The 16882-nt window shown below is 41.2% G+C and overlaps 1 pseudogene; it reads right to left on the bottom strand.

Moving 5' to 3' along the window:
- Positions 1–2393: 2393 nt before the first annotated feature.
- LOC111952724 (hepatocyte growth factor-like) overlaps positions 2394–16882 on the bottom strand; it is a 31789-nt pseudogene continuing 17300 nt past the window's right edge.

Below are 16882 nucleotides of genomic sequence, written 5' to 3'. Positions count from 1 at the left end.
ATTGTTATTTTATTTGACTTACAGTAGTGAGTGCATACATTTTCATACTTTTTTAAAGACATTAGCGCCTACCTTTTTATTTTCTTGTCCCATGTATGTCAGCGTTAGAGTTTTCAATGTGCATTACAGACCTATGTGAGATGCGCGTCAAAGACATCTTCCTTCCATCCTTTGATGGATGCTTTCTGAATCGAATTGAATAGACACCTGTTAGAAGCCTTGGTCTACTGTTATAACGCCTGGTTGTGAACGCATCAAATTCTCGCTGAAACRTTGACATTGAAATTAGGCCTAATGATTGCACTCACAACCACCTAATGCAAATTAAATGAACAAACTCATTGTATGTGGGTATGGTACCATGACGTAATATACTGTAACACTAAAATATAAACACATTAAAACAGTATTCAATGATTAACTTACAGATACATTAAGATAGGAACACGGTGTACTACAGGTATATCATAGTACTGTAATATTGACATGGAGTATTCAAATGAAAAACAATATATGAACAGTAGCCTATAGTGTACATGTACATATAATGTAATATTTTACAACCTTGTATAGCAGCATAAAAACTTCACATCACACATATACACACAGACACAGAATGCAACTTCACTACATTTACAAATACACACACGAAATACAATTAAAGCTATAAAGTAGGGGTTAGTTCTTTGAGGGACCACTCACATTCACAGGTGAAATAGTCAGATCAATGTGTGATAGAGATAGAGGCTAATATTCTCACAATAACACTGAACATACAGTAGCCAACAGCTCCATTTTGATAACAGTTTGCGGTGACAGAGTCTGTGAAAATTCATTTCCAGAGTAGATAGTTACTGGATGTCTGCCAGAGGCTGAGGGAGGTGAGGGAATATAACTCACTCTGATAGATTTCACAGAACCCACTCGCACACACACGCACATACAAACACACACACACATTCTGTTTGATACACACACAATCAGTATGACTGATTATGTGTGTGTGTGTGTGTGTGTGTATCAAACAGAATACATCACTGCAGGAAGAGAGAGGGGGAGAATAGATGACAAGGAGAGTTAAAATGGATAGAAAGGAGAGGGTTAGAGGAAACTGGAAAGGCTTGTAGCTGCATACCCTTTTACCTTTACAATACATACACAGAAATAAAACATATTTACACATACATGTACTGTATGTACCTTCAATGGCTTCATGTTGATCTTTCCATGTTCCTAAAAAGGCCAACGTCCCCATCCTCTCACAGGTCTATAAGACCCATATCACATTCAGCCTGTCAGATTTACACTCAGAAAACTATTTACACTGAGACACTTATAGGTATAGTACAGTAAAATGCCCTCAGATGTACAGAGCTGGGTTGTTCCACGAAAAGAGAGCCTTTTGCTTCCCTTTGACAATAAAGTAGAAATTGTGCACCAATATTGCATTTTAAAAGTCTGTTACATTAAATGAAGTGCCCTTTAATATAGACCACATGGAGAATTCAATATGTCAATATATTCAATATATCAGATTTTTATATGAATAAAGACTTGATAAAGTCAGCATTTTTACATGTTTTTTCGTGAACCCACCGTGACTTCTAGGATGATTTTAACCCACTTAACCACAACATTTCTCCATGTTTTCACCATCATTGTAAAGTCCTAGTTATTTTGTTGCTTTGTAAAGTCATTTCTGAAGATGATTATTTATTTAATGTAATTTGTGATTCATTTACCTCTGTCCCTCATTTTAAGGTCAAACCTGTTTATGTGAACTGAACTCTAATTTTAATATGGTGAAACTATTCCTACGTAAATATTTTAATCAAAAGAAACATCGAACATCTAATAGTCAAATCATAATGTAAAAGCAGGTTAGCTGGTTATACTCTTTTTGGCAATTTTCTGGTGTTTTGTGGTGGAAAACTGAGCAGGTCGAGCATAACACGTCAACCCTGTTACCCATAGATAGACAGGCTCGAAATTTTTAAACAATTTAAAACATTTTGTGAAGCTGGCATTCAATTGAGACTCCCTGTTGCACACAACAAGCTTCCATCCCCATTTCACAAGGGTTTTATGGCTGATTTAAGATGAAATCATAAACCATTTTTTTATTTAACCTCTTGAGATGGGGAATTTTTTTATTTTTTAAGTTGAACATGTGCTCTTTGTGGCAGAATGTTAAAATTTGGTCAAATTAAATGTTTTACACTTCTCAAAAGGCACCGAATTGGTGGAACGACCCAGCTATATTTTAGTTCCCTTGACAGTGCCCTACAGAAGCACACTACAGAAGTGGAGAGCTACTGCCTTTTGGTTTTCAGTACATTCAAGTAACGTCCGGAATCAAGTGTATTCCCACTTTTACCATCTTATCTACAGCGTCTTTCTGACTCCAAACCTTACCAGCTTCAGGACATGGTCGTTGGCCAACCACATATCCACACCTCTGTTGTCCTTAGTAGCATRTTTGTAACAATACATATTTACATTATCTAAAGATCAATCCAGCAGTTTTATCAACACAATTATGTTCCACTCCACAGACATATAGAAGCCCATGATGAGTCTTTTAGCAGTCCAGCATCAAGTCTGGAGTTGCGTCTGATATTTACAATACGGCTGGATTTYCCCCCCTTTCAAATGCACGAGGACTCAGCTGTTCCTTACTGGACTTACACAACAATGTGTCTATATCAAGGTGGTTCTAGTTGGTCAGATCAGGGTACGGGTCAGGATAGTGTCTGAAGATCTTATGGATCCACCGGTTGTAGGATGTCTCAAGGTTGGGTCTAGTCTCTAGTTGATGATGGGATAAAGGTTAGTCTCTAGTTGATCTGAGGTTCAGGGTAGTGTCTGAACACCTTGTGGATCCACTGTGTGTAGAAGGGGATGTTGATGAAGATGCCAGGGCGGTTGGCACGGGCACAGCCTCTGCCATGGACACTGACCCCCACTATGACCCTGCTCTCTCCTTCCTGGCACACCAAGGGGCCGCCATAGTCCCTCTGAGGTGAGAGACATAAAACATACATTAGTAAGGACATATAGTACTCTCCTGGTGAGGTAAACTCTTTTCAAGTGTTTAAGTGCAGAACATTTCATTAGCAGTTCACCAGCTCCTTACCTCACAGACCACCCTCGTCCTCCTCCCCCCAGCGGCAGATCTTGGTGTCTGTGATGTGGAGGTTCCCTCTGTGTTGTTTCTCTACACTCTCATTACTGACATGGGTAGATGGACCACCCTTCAGTACACCCTCATGACCCGTCCCTGAGAGAGAGAGGGGAGATTTTGATCAGTAGAGCTAATGAATAACCAGTCCTTATCTAGATGATAAAATCCTGATGGTATTATGGTATGTGTGTGTACCTTTGTTTCACCCCATCCATACATGCTACACATCGTCATCAGCAATAGAGCACCCAGCCACCGGCAGCTGAATGGTTGTGAACACTTCTGCAGGAGGGCAGGCCTTATAGAGACAAAGACATAATCATATCAACAAAAAGTTATTTCAGGAGTAGAACATCTATGTAAAACGACCAGCTGTGTTTGTATATTTCTGTTTATGCACTCACTTGGCCAGCCGTATGAGGCCAGGTTGGAGCCCTCAGGACCACAGACCACATGGGAGATGGAGACTTCCTGTTTGAAGGTGCCGTTAGGAGCCGAGCCACGGAGGTCTGAACACCCAACAAACACGGTACTCACTCAGGTCTGGAACACTGGGTGGAGACAGGTAGATGTAAGTATAGTAAAGAAATAGGTACAGAGGAAGAAAGGAAAAGAGTAAAATAAATATTGAGAGGGAGAGAGAGGTCCAGATACCATGAGGAGAAAACACTGTCTGTCAAGTGAGAACCCATTCCTCCGTATAAGAGAACCTCCACACCAGTGACTGGACCTGGTGAAGGAAACACAACACACATGATATCACACACTGGCGATGAACCTTCGCTAACTTCAACTCTGGGACAGATGGTCTATACATCTGCCAAAGAGCAGTTTACACTATAGAATACAGAGATGCAAAGCCAATTGTGTGTCTATGTTGTGTTTGTGTGTGTGTACCCTTCTGTATGCTGACCATCCAGCTTCCATCTGTAATGGCAATTGGAGCTCCTCCTACTATCCTGGTCCTCTTATGGATGAAACACAACACTTGGACACCTCACTGACAAGTTGAGAAAGAGGAAGCTATGTTGAAAAAACATGGTTTACCCGAAGGTTACAAGATGAATGCCAGAAGGCGTGAGTTGAAGGACTGACCTCTCTGTGGAATGGTGTTCTCTGATGGTTCACCTGTGATGACAGAGGATGAAACCAAGATGGAGGTCTCAGTGACGATGCACTACAGCAGGTGTGTGTGTGTGTGTGTGTGTGTGTGTGTGTGTGTGTGTGTGGTGTGTGTGTGTGGTGTGTGTGTGTGTGTGTGTGTGTGTGTGTGTTGTGTGTGTGTGTGTGTGTGTGTGTGTGTGTGTGTGTTGTGGTGGTGTGTGTGTGTGTGTGTGTGTGTGTGTGTGTGTGTGTGTGTGTGTGTGTGGTGCGTGCGTGGTGTGCGTGGTGTGGTGTGACTCACATAGTTTGATGCTGCAGTAGTCCCAGGGTATAGCAGTGCTGTTAGTGTAACACCAGGGGCCGTATGTGTCTCTGTCTGGGTTCCTACAGAAACTCCCCTCCTGTCTGACAGTCAGCACCGCCGCATCTCTGTCACCACTAAACACACGCAAAGAAGAAGCGTAGAGTTTATATAACAGTGTAAGAGATACAGTCAGCCTAGCATATTGAGCCTACCACAGGTGTGTACGGTTTCTCTCTCTCTTTTTCTCTCTCTCTCTCCCTCACATACACCCACACATCTCCACTGACAGAAAAATGATCGTAATGTTTGGAACGTGACCAACAGAATTCTTTCCCAGACATTCCTGGATGATAAGAAGAGGGGAATTCAGAGGAGGACCCATCACTGACGCACAGCGAGTGTGTGTGTGAGTTTGAGTGTGAGAGAGGGATGATCCCTCTGAGTCTCTTTAACATAAACAATAAACCGCTGATCCCTGACTAGGGTTGAATACCAGGAAACGGGTTATCGAGATTTCCTGCCCAAACCCACTTCCTTTTCACGGGATAAATAACTGCGAGAAACCGGTATATTATAATAAATTATTTCTATGAACAGCATGATGTGAAATGGAACTGTTAATTATATGCAATGTCTAAATCTGTCTTCTCTATGGACTTCTATCTGCATGCTCAATCCCCGAGTGGCACAGAGCTAGAGGCATCACTACAGACCCAAGTTCGATCCAAGGCTGTACCACAACCGGCCGTGATCGGGAGTCCCATAGGGTGGTGCACAATTGGCCCAGGTTTGCCTGGGGAGGCTTTACAAGTAGGCCGTCAGTGTAAATGAAAATGTGTTCTCATTAACTGACTTGCCTAGTTAAATAAAGGTTAATAAATGTAAAAATCAACGTGCAGAGTGGGGACGGACAGCTCATCTCAGTAGGAGCGCAGTTTACAATGCATGTATCATCTCATCATGGTAACTTTTCTTCTGTGACAGGTAGGCCTACATTTTCTGCAGCATCAGCCACGTCACTCTTGATACAAGTTAGTATTCGACATCCATCCATGGGGGATAGGTTTCAGTTGTAGACGGGGATAGGTTTCAGTTGTAGATGGGGATAGGTTTCAGTTGTAGACGGGGATAGGTTTCGGTTGTAGACGGGGATAGGTTTCAGTTGTAGACGGGGATAGGTTTCAGTTGTAGACGGGGATAGGTTTCAGTTGTAGACGGGGATAGGTTTCAGTTATAGACGGGGATAGGTTTCAGTTGTAGACGGGGATAGGTTTCGGTTGTGGAAAGGGATGGTGGATCTACCTCTGATTCCAAAAGTTGGAAGTTCGAATCCAGCGAAAGAAAGCCTATCCCAAACCTTAACCCCATTCAGAGTTAATACCTAACCTTAAGATTTCAGAGTTAATGAATAAACTTAACCCAAACCTTAAAAATGTTGAGTTAATGCCTAAACTTAACSTTAAACAGTTTGAAATTTGACGTTTGCAACAACCTCGAAATTTGACATTTGAGAAACATGGATGAACGTCTAATTCTGAAGTGTGACTTTGAGAGCTAGTTTGCAGCATAGATTATGCTACTGTAATAAGGACCGAATGCGCATCTAATTTACACATCTCCATCTGGCTTTTGGGGGTCACCTTAAATTTTTAATTGTAAATATGTTTTTTGTTGTTGTTAAAACAGCCTATCACTCGAATATCATTGCTTTAAATCAGTGCATAAGCAAGCACACTATTGCAATCTTTCTCGCAATCAATTCCTTTAAATTGCCTCCAAAACAGACAATACTGTTCAATATTCATTTAAATATGTATATATCTTTTTTATGTACCAGTCAAAAGTTGGACACACCTACTCATTCMAGGGTTTTTCTTTATTTTTGCTATTTTCTACATTGTTGAATAATAATGAAGATATCAAAACTATGAAACAACACATATGGAATCATGTAGTAAMCAAAAAAGTGTTAAACAAATAAAAATATATTAGTCAGCCTTTGCCTTGATGACAGCTTTGCACACTCTTGGCATTCTCTCAACCAGCTTCATGAGGTAGTCACCTGGAATGCATTTAAATTACAGGTGTGCCTTGTTAAAAGATAATTTGTGGAATTTATTTCCGTCTTTATGCGTTTCAGCCAATCAGTTGAGTTTTTGGCCTAGCCTAGCCTAGCCTAGCCAGTCTCCAGATCTCAACCCMATAGAAAATCTTTGGAGGGAGTTGAAAGTCCGTGTTGCCCAGCAACAGCCCCAAAACATCACTGCTCTAKAGGAGATCTGCATGGAGGAATGGGCCAAAATACCAGCAACAGTGTGTGAAAACCTTGTGAAGAAAAAACGTTTGACCTCTGTCATTGCCAAAAAAGGGTATATAACAAAGTATTGAGAAACTTTTGTTATTGACCAAATACTTATTTTCCACCATAATTTGCAATAAATTTCATAAAAAATCCTACAATGTGATTTTCTGGATTTTTTTTCTCATTTTGTCTGTCATGTTGAAGTGTACCTATGTGAAAATTACAGGCCTCTCTCATCTTTTTAAGTGGGAGAACTTGCACAATTGGTGGCTGACTAAATACTTTTTTGACCCACTGTATATATATACAGTGGGGAAGAAAAGTATTTGATACACTGACAATTTTGCAGGTTTTCCTACTTACAAAGCATGTAGAGGTCTGTAATTTTTATCTAGGTACACTTCAACTGTGAGAGAAGGAATCTAAAACAAAAATCCAGAAAATCACATTGTATGATTTTTAAGTAATTAATTTGCATTTTATTGCATGACATAAGTATTTGATACATCAGAAAAGCAGAACTGAATATTTGGTACAGAAACCTTAGTTTGCAATTACGAGATATACGTTTCCTGTAGTTCTTGACCAGGTTTGCACACAACTGCAGCAGGGATTTTGGCCCACTCCTCCATACAGACCTTCTCCAGATCCTTCAGGTTTCGGGGCTGTCGCTGGGCAATACGGACTTTCGGCTCCTCCAAAGATTTTCTATTGGGTTCAGGTCTGGAGACTGGCTAGGCCACTCCAGGACCTTGAGATGCTTCTTACGGAGCCACTCCTTAGTTGCCCTGGCTGTGTGTTTCGGGTCGTTGTCATGCTGGAAGACCCAGCCACGACCCATCTTCAATGCTCTTCATGAGGAAGGAGGTTGTTGGTCAAGATCTCGCGATACATGGCCCCATCCATCCTCCCCTCAATACGGTGCAGTCGTCCTGTCCCCTTTGCAGAAAAGCATCCCAAAGAATGATGTTTCCACCTCCATGCTTCACGGTTGGGATGGTGTTCTTGGGGTTGTACTCATCCTTCTATTCCTCCAAACCGGCGAGTGGAGTTTAGAGCAAAAAGCTCTATTTTTGTCATCAGACCATGACCTTCTCCATTCCTCCTCTGGATCATCCAGATGGTCATTGGCAACTTCAGACGGGCCTGGACATGCGCTGGCTTGAGCAGGGGACCTTGCGTGCGCTGCAGGATTTTAATCCATGACGGCGTAGTGTGTTACTAATGGTTTTCTTTGAGACTGTGGTCCAGCTCTCTTCAGGTCATTGACCAGGTCCTGCCGTGTAGTTCTGGGCTGATCCCTCACATTCCTCATGATCATTGATGCCCCACGAGGTGAGATCTTGCATGGAGCCCCATACCGAGGGTGATTGACGTCATCTTGAACTTCTTCCATTTTCTAATAATTGTGCCAACAGTTGTTGCCTTCTCACCAAGCTGCTTGGCTATTGTCCTGTAGCCCATCCCAGCCTTGTACAGGTCTACAATTTATCCCTGATGTCCTTAACAAGCTCTCTGGTCTTGGCCATTGTGGAGAGGTTGGAGTCTGTTTGATTGAGTGTGTGGACAGGTGTCTTTATACAGGTAAGAGTTCAAAACAGGTGCAGTTAATACAGGTAATGAGTGGAGAACAGGAGGGCTTCTTAAGAAAAACTAACAGGTCTGTGAGAGCCGGAATTCTTATGGTTGGTAGGTGATCAAATACTTATGTCATGCAATAAAATGCAAATTAATTACTTAAAAATCATACAATGTGATTTTCTGGATTTTTGTTTTAGATTCGTCTCTCAAGTTGAAGTGTACCTATGATAAAAATGAAAGACCTCTACATGCTTTGTAAGTAGGAAAACCTGCAAAATCGGCAGTGTATACAATACTTGTTCTCCCACTGTATATACAGTTGAAGTCGGAAGTTTACATACACCTTAGCCAAATACATCTCAGTTTTTCACAATTCCTGACATTTAATCCTAGTAAAAATTCCTGTTTTAGGTCTGTTAGGATCAGCACTTTATTTTAAGAATGTGAAATGTCAGAATAATAGTAGAGAGAATGATTTATTTCACCTTTTATTTCCTTCATCACATTCCAGTGGTCAGAAGTTTACATACACTCAATTAGTATTTGCTAGCATTGCCTTTAAATTGTTTAACTTGGGTCAAACATTTCGGAAAGCCTTCCACAAGCTTCCCACAATAAGTTGGGTGAATTTTGGCCCATTCCTCCTGACAGAGCTGGTATAACTGAGTCAGGTTTGTAGGCCTCTTGCTCGCACACTGCTTTTTCAGTTCTGCCCACAAATGTTCTATAGGATGAGGTCAGGGCTTTGTGATGGCCACTCCAATACGTTGACTTTGTTGTCCTTAAGCCATTTTGCCAAACTTTGATAGTTCCTTGGGTTCATTGTCCATTTGGAAGACCAAGCTTTAACTTCCTGACTGATGTCTTGAGATGTTGCTTCAGTATATCCACATAATTTTCCTCCCTCATGATGCAACTATTTTGTGAAGTGCACCAGTCCCTCCTACAGCAATGCACCACCACAACATCGACTTGCAAGCCTCCCCCTTTCTCCTCAAACATAACAATGGCCATTATTGTCACGTTCTGACCTTAGTTTTCTTTTTATGTCTCTATTTTGGTTTGGTCAGGGCGTAAGTTGGCGTGGGCATTCTATGTTTTGTTCTAGGTTTTGTATTTCTGTGTTTGGCTGGTATGGTTCCCAATCAGAGGCAGCTGTCAATCGTTGTCTCTGATTGAGCCATACTTAGGTAGCCTGTTTTCCCACTTGGAGTTGTGGGTTATTATTTTCTGTTAGTGTTTGTCGTCACCTTTCAGAACTGCTCGTTTGTCGTTTTGTTAGAGTGTTCATATTTATTAAAGAAACGTATTTATGAATCTTACCACGCTGCACCTTGGTCCTCTTCTCCTTCTCCCGACGAAAATTCGTTACAATTATGGCCAAACAGTTCTATTTTTGTTTCATCAGACCAGAGGACATTACTCCAAGACGTATGATCTTTGTCCCCATGTGCAGTTGCAAACCGTAGTCTGGCTTTTTTTTGGCTGTTTTGTAGCAGTGGCTTCTTCCTTGCTATGCCGATATAGGACTCGTTTAACTGTGGATATAGATACTTTGTACCTGTTTCCTCCAGCATCTTTACAAGGTCCTTTGCTGTTGTTCTGGGATTGATTTTCACTTTTTGCACTAAAGTACGTTCATCTCTAGGAGACAGAACGCGTCTCTCCTGACCGGAATGACAGCTGCGTGGTCCCATGATGTTTATACTTGCGTGCTATTGTTTTACAGATGAACGTGGTACTTTCAGGTTTGGAAATTGCTCCAAGGATGAACCAGACTTGTGAAGTGTTACTTTTTTTCTGAGGTCTTGGCTGATTTCTTTTGATTTTCCCATGATGTCAAGCAAAAAGGCACTGAGTTTGAAGGTATGCCTTGAAATAAATCCACAAGTACACCTCCAATTGACTCAAATTATGTCAATTAGCCTATCAGGAGCTTATAAAGCCATGACATTTTCTGGAATTTTCCAAGCTGTTTAAAGGCACAGTCAATTTAGTGTWTGTAAACTACTGACCCACTGGAATTGTGATACAGTGAATTATAAGTGAAATAATCTGTCTGTAAACAATTGTTGGAAAACTTACTCGTGTCATGCACAAAGTAGATGTCCTAACCACCTTGTCAAAACTGTAGTTTGTTAACAAGAAATTTGTGGARTGATTGAAAAACGAGTTTTAATGACTCCAACCTAAGTGTATGTAAACTTCCAACTTAAACTGTATATAGATCCACACACACTACATGACCAAAAGTATGTAGACACCTGCTTTTCAAACATCTCATTCCAAAATCATGGGCATTAATATTGAGTTGGTCCCCCCTTTGCTGCTATAACAGCCTCCATTCTTCTGAGAAGGATTTCCAATAGATGTTGGACCATTGTTGCGGGGACTTGCTTCAATTCAGCCAGAAGAGCATTAGGGAGGTCGGGCACTGATGTTTGGTGATTAAGCTGGCTTGCAGTTGGTGTTCCAATTCATCCCAAATGTGTTCTATGGGTTTGAGGTCAGGGCTCTGTGCAGGCCAGTCAAGTTCTTTCACACCGATCTCCACAAACCATTTCTGTATGGACCTCTCTTTTTGCACGGGGGCATTGTCATGCTGGAATAGGAAAGGGCCTTCCCCAAACTGTTGCCACAAAGTTGGAAGCACAGAATCGTATAGAATGTCATTGTATGCTATAACGCTAATATTTCCCTTCACTGGAACTAAGGGGCTTTGCCCTAACCATGAAAAACAGCCCCAGACCAATATTCCTTCTCCACCAWACTTTACAGTTGGCACAATGCATTGGGGCGGGTAGAGTTCTCCTGGCATCAGCCAAACCAAAATTAATCCATAGGGCTGCCAGATGGTGAAGCGTGATTCATCATTCCAGAGAATGCATTTCCACTGCTCCAGAGTCCAAAGACAACGAGCTTACACCACTCCATCCGACTCTTGGCATTGCACATGGTGATTATACTTCCAGACATTACTTCCAGAGGCAGTTTGAAACTCGGTAGTGAGTGTTGCAACTGAGGAGAGACGATTTTTACGCGCTACATGCCTCCGTACTCAGCGGTCCCATTCTGTAAGCTTGTGTGGCCTACCATTTTGCGGATGAGCCGTTGTTGCTCCTAGATGTTTCCTCTTCACAATAACAGCACTTACAGTTTACCAGGGCAGCTCTAGTAGGGCAGAAATATCACAAACCGACATGTTGAACACATATCCTGCACCAGCATCGCATGTTCTCTCCGAGCTTCATTGAAAGAGGTTCGTAATTCCAGTCCTATAATACAGTATAATAGAATACAATCCACACTCAAAATTATTAGCCTACTGGAGCTTAACACATTTATAAACCAAAGAGAGCATAGCTACATTTATGGCCTTTTATGTTTTTCTGGCATGCTTAATGTGCGGTAGCATAAACAGTATATTATACAGTGCATTCGGAAAGTATTCAGACCCCTTGACCTTTTCCACATTTTGTTATGTTACAGCCTTATTCTAAAATGCTTTAAATCAAATCCAATCCTCATCAATCTACAGACAATACCCCATAATGACAAARCAAAAACAGGTTTTTAGAAATATTTGCAAWTGTAAAAAAAGAAAAATGTACATAAGTATTCAGACCCTTTGCTATGAGACTTAAAATTGAGCTCAGGTGCATCCTGTTTCCATTGATCATCCTTGAGATGTTTTTACAACTTGATTGGTGTTCACCTGTGGTAAATTAAAATGACTGGACATGTTTTGGAAAGGCACACACTTGTCTATATAAGATCCCACAGTAGACAGTGCATGTCAGAGCAAAAACCAAGCCATGAGGTCGAAGAAATTGTCACTCTGACAGAGCTCTAGAGTTCCTCTTTGGAGATGGGATCTCTGCAGCACAATCTCCGCAGCACTCCACCAATCAGGCGTTTATGTTAGAATGGCCAGACGGAATCCACTCCTCAGTAAAATGCACATGACAGCCCGCTTGGAGTTTGCCAAGTTGGTACCTTAAGGACTTTCAGACCATGAAAAAAGAGATTATCTGGTCTGATGAAACCAAGATTTAACTCTTTGGCCTGAATGCCAAGCGTCATGTCTGGAGGAAACCTGTCACCATCCCTGCGGTGAAGCTTGCTGGTAGCAGCATCACGCTGTGGGGATGTTTTTCAGCTGCAGAGAATAGGAAACTTGTCAGGATCGAGGGAAAGATGAACGGTGCAAAGTACAGAGAGATCCTTGATGAAAACCTGCTTCAGAGCGCTCAGGACCGCAGACTGGGGCGAGGGTTCACCTTCCAACAGGACATCGACCCTAAGCACACAGTCAAGACAACGCAGGAGTGGCTTCGGGACAAGTCTCTAAATRMCTTTGAGTGGCCCAGCCAGAGCCTGGACATAATACAAAACAGAAATCTCATCAATAAAATTTCTCAAACATACAAGTATTAGGCACCATTTTAAAGATAAAATTCTCGTTAATCCAGCCACAGTGTCTGATTTCAAAAATGCTTTACGATTATGTTAGGTCACCACCAAGTCACAGAAAAACCCWGCCATTTTTCCCGCCAAAGAGAGGAGTCACAAAAAGCACAAATAGAGATAAAATGAATCACTAACCTTTGATGATCTTCATCAGATGACACTCATAGGACTTCATGTTACACAATACATGTATGTTAGTTCGGTAAAGTTCATATTTATATCCAAAAATCTTATTTTACATTGGCGTGTTAGATTCAGTAGTTCCAAAACATGCAGTGATATTGCAGAGAGCTATATGAATTCACAGAAATACTCATAATAAATGTTGATGAAAATACAGCTATTATACATGAAACTTTAGATACACTTCTCMKTAATGCAACCGCTGYGTCAGATTTCYAAAACACTTTACAGAAAAAGCATAATCTGAGAACGGCGCTCAGAGCCCAAACCAGCCAGAGAAATATCCRCCATGTTGGGTAGTCAACATTATTCATAAATAGCATTAGAAATATTCACTTACCTTTGATGATCTTCATCAGAATGCACTCCCAGGAATCGCAGTTCCACAATAAATGCTTGTTTTGTTCGATACTGTCCATCATTTATGTCCATTTATGTCAAATAGCTTCTTTTGTTAGGGCTTTTGGTAAACAATCCAAAAGCGCGATCTGGTCCATTCGGACGAAACGTTCAAAAAGCTATATTACAGGTCGAAGATACTTGTCAAACTAAGTATAGTATCAATCTTTAGGATGTTTTTACCATAAAAGTTCAATAATGTTCCAAYCGGAGAATTCCATTGTCTGTAGAAATGCACTGGAACGAGAGCAACCTCTCAAGTGAAAGTGCGTGACTGAGAACGAGGCTGTAGGCAGACCCCTTACTCAAGCATCTCCYATCCGGCCCYYCTTCACATGAGAAGCCTGAAACCACGTTCTAAAGACGGTTGACATCTAGTGGAAGCCTTAGGAAGTGAAAAATAACMCATATCCCACTGTGTATTCGATAGGGGTGAGTTCAAAAACTATAAACCTCAGATTGCCCACTTCCTGTTTGGATTTTTTCTCAGGTTTTTGCCTGCCATATGAGTTCTGTTATACTCACAGACATCATTCAAACAGTTTTAGAAACTTCAGAGTGTTTTATATCCAATACTACTAATAATATGCATATATTAGCATCTGGGAATGAGTAGGAGGCATTTCAAAATGCTGCCCCCTATCCCAAACAAGTTCCTGATCGAACATCTCTGGAAAGACCTGAAAATAGCTGTGTAGCAACGCTCCACATCCAACCTAACAGAGCTTGAGAGGATCTCGAGACTGTAATTGCTGCCATAGGTGCTTCAACAAAGTACTGAGTTAAGTGGCTGAATACTGATGTAAATATGTAAATTCCATTATTTTTTTTTATACATTTGCAAAAATGTCTTAAAACCTGTTTTTGCTTTGTCACTATGGGCTATTGTGTGTAGATTGATGAGGAGAAAAAACTTTTTCATCCATTTTAGAATAACGCTGTAACTTAACAAATTGTGGAAAAGGTCAAGGTGTCTGAATACTTTCCGAATGCACTGTATATGCTGTCTTGGATAACTGCACAATCTTTTACACTTTTTTAGGCATGGCTCATAAAATGTCTTTAATGTATGGCTCATCAGGCTCAGGTAGCATCATGCTTGAATTTGAATGCAGATTCATGCTATAATCAAATCGAGACATATTTTATGCTTTATATGTTTTAGAATGACACTTCTGGTTTTGACTGGAAATACCAGGTCGCCGGGGGAAAAGTGATTCATTCTCGGGATGAAACATTTGTAAATTACCGGGAAAATATTCAACTCTATCCCTGACCTCTGACGTCTAACCCCTGGGTGGGAGCCAAGCAGAGGATCTATTTGGCTTTGAAGTGAGAAGTGTTCCGGAAAACCCCCTAAAAATAGCATTTGACCTCGTGGTGACTAACAAAAATGGCCCTATCGGTAAAATGTTTGTTTGTTTAATATTCCTGGCCACACAACACACACACACAACACACACCACACACCACACACACACACACACACACACACACACACACACACACACACACACACACACACACACACACACACACACACACACACACACACACACACACACACACACACACACACACACACACACACACACACACAGCATATGTTTTCCCTAACCCCTACCCCTAATTCTAACCCTAACTGTAACGCCTAACCTAGGCCTAACACCTACTGTAAGCTTAAAATAGCCTTTGTCTTTTTGGGGACGTGGGGAATGTCCCAACGAGGGGGTCAACTACAGGTTAAAGATGCACTCTCAAACTTTTGTATGATTTCAGACAGTAGTTTTCAAAGTGGTGCTCACATTTTTWGTTTACTATGTCATMAAATTGTGTACTACGTCATCCATTTTGTATGATATGTCAGGACATGCAAAAAAACAAACACTTCATCCGTTTACATGCGAAATTCATGTGGCTTTTCCGTATAGGTAGGGCACTCCCTCTGGCATCCACCCACACACAAACACAAAGAAGTGTAGCGTGTGGTTTTGTTACCTGTTGCTGTGGTCACTCCAGAGGGAACAGGGAAGACCTGACCTGGTCCTGGAAACCTCGCCTCTGTAGTTCTCTCCACTACCCGTGTAGCAGTCTGGAACACATACATGAGACCAAGCTAATGAAATATGAAAACATATTTATGTTAATGTAATAGAGTACTACAAACCAGCCCCAGGGAAATATATTAGGAAAACTATCCTGATCTCTGTTGTCCTGACTGGTAGACCACAACATGACTGTTCTGGACCTGTTAGTTGTTTAGCACCCCCTAGTGGCAGTTTAAGTGCAGCAGTGTAGACTTGACCTGTTTGTGTCATGTGACAGGAAGCAGTTTCAGATGTGAAGCAATGTGTAAGTGTGACAGAGTAGTTACAATCCTTCAACATCATTCTTTATAAGCTTCATATGACACAATGTCTGTAAGTACATGTGTTTATTAACACAAAATAAATGTGTATCACATATAATGTTCATGTTTCTGTAAAAGATGAATAATTGAGTTAGCTGTTAGCTACTTTGCATTAGCTTCACTGCTATTTCTCTCTAGGGACACCTAGCTGAGCAATATCAAACATACAGTTGCATTCTAGTAACTTTATTKTATATGTGTCTAGATTGAGTACTCTTATTCCTTATTTCATACATTTAGTACAGYTATTGTGGATGACATTCTGTGCTCTATACTGCTGTAACTGAAAACATGTATGTTGTATAGCACACTGTATTACTTATACAACTAATATAAGGACAGGACATGAGACGGGAGTAGAAATTAACGTGGGCATTGTTTAATGCGTTTCACAGGAAGAACATTCCAAGCATTTCAACGTAGGTAAGCAAGGGGGGGGTTACAGGTGCCCTAAAGGGACAAAATTAGAATATCAATACACAACAATGTACTTTTGTGTTTGTTGCAGTATCACACTGTGATTCAAGTAAACTTCCAAACCGGCACCCTGCTTCTCACTGAGTTATTTGAATGAATGCTTAGCTAACTGGATAGCTGGCTAAGGGCTACTATACATTTAGCGAGTCCAGTATAGTGAAAAGACAGGCACGGCTACCAGTAAGAGAGGAACCTCCACGTTTAGCAGTAAGGATTAAAGATTTAACGGGCTGTCATCTCGGCGCAGAGCAAGCCATCACGACATCGACAGCTTAAGTCTTCACCTACATGCCATGCTTACCTCACATCATGGAGGAAAGTAGTAAGGAAAATTCTACGCAGAAAGATGAAAACATTAAAGAGAAACATGGAGCATTCGATTCACAGTCTATAAGTTCGCGCTCTTACAAATCATCAGTGAGTTCGAGGTCGTCAGCCAGTTCAAGGGCTAGTATAGTCATTGCCAAA

This window comes from Salvelinus sp. IW2-2015, linkage group LG26 (assembly GCF_002910315.2).
Source record: "Salvelinus sp. IW2-2015 linkage group LG26, ASM291031v2, whole genome shotgun sequence".
Lineage (NCBI taxonomy): Eukaryota > Metazoa > Chordata > Actinopteri > Salmoniformes > Salmonidae > Salvelinus > Salvelinus sp. IW2-2015.
Note: the sequence above shows the minus strand (reverse complement) of the source record. Positions and strands in the feature narration are given on the sequence as shown.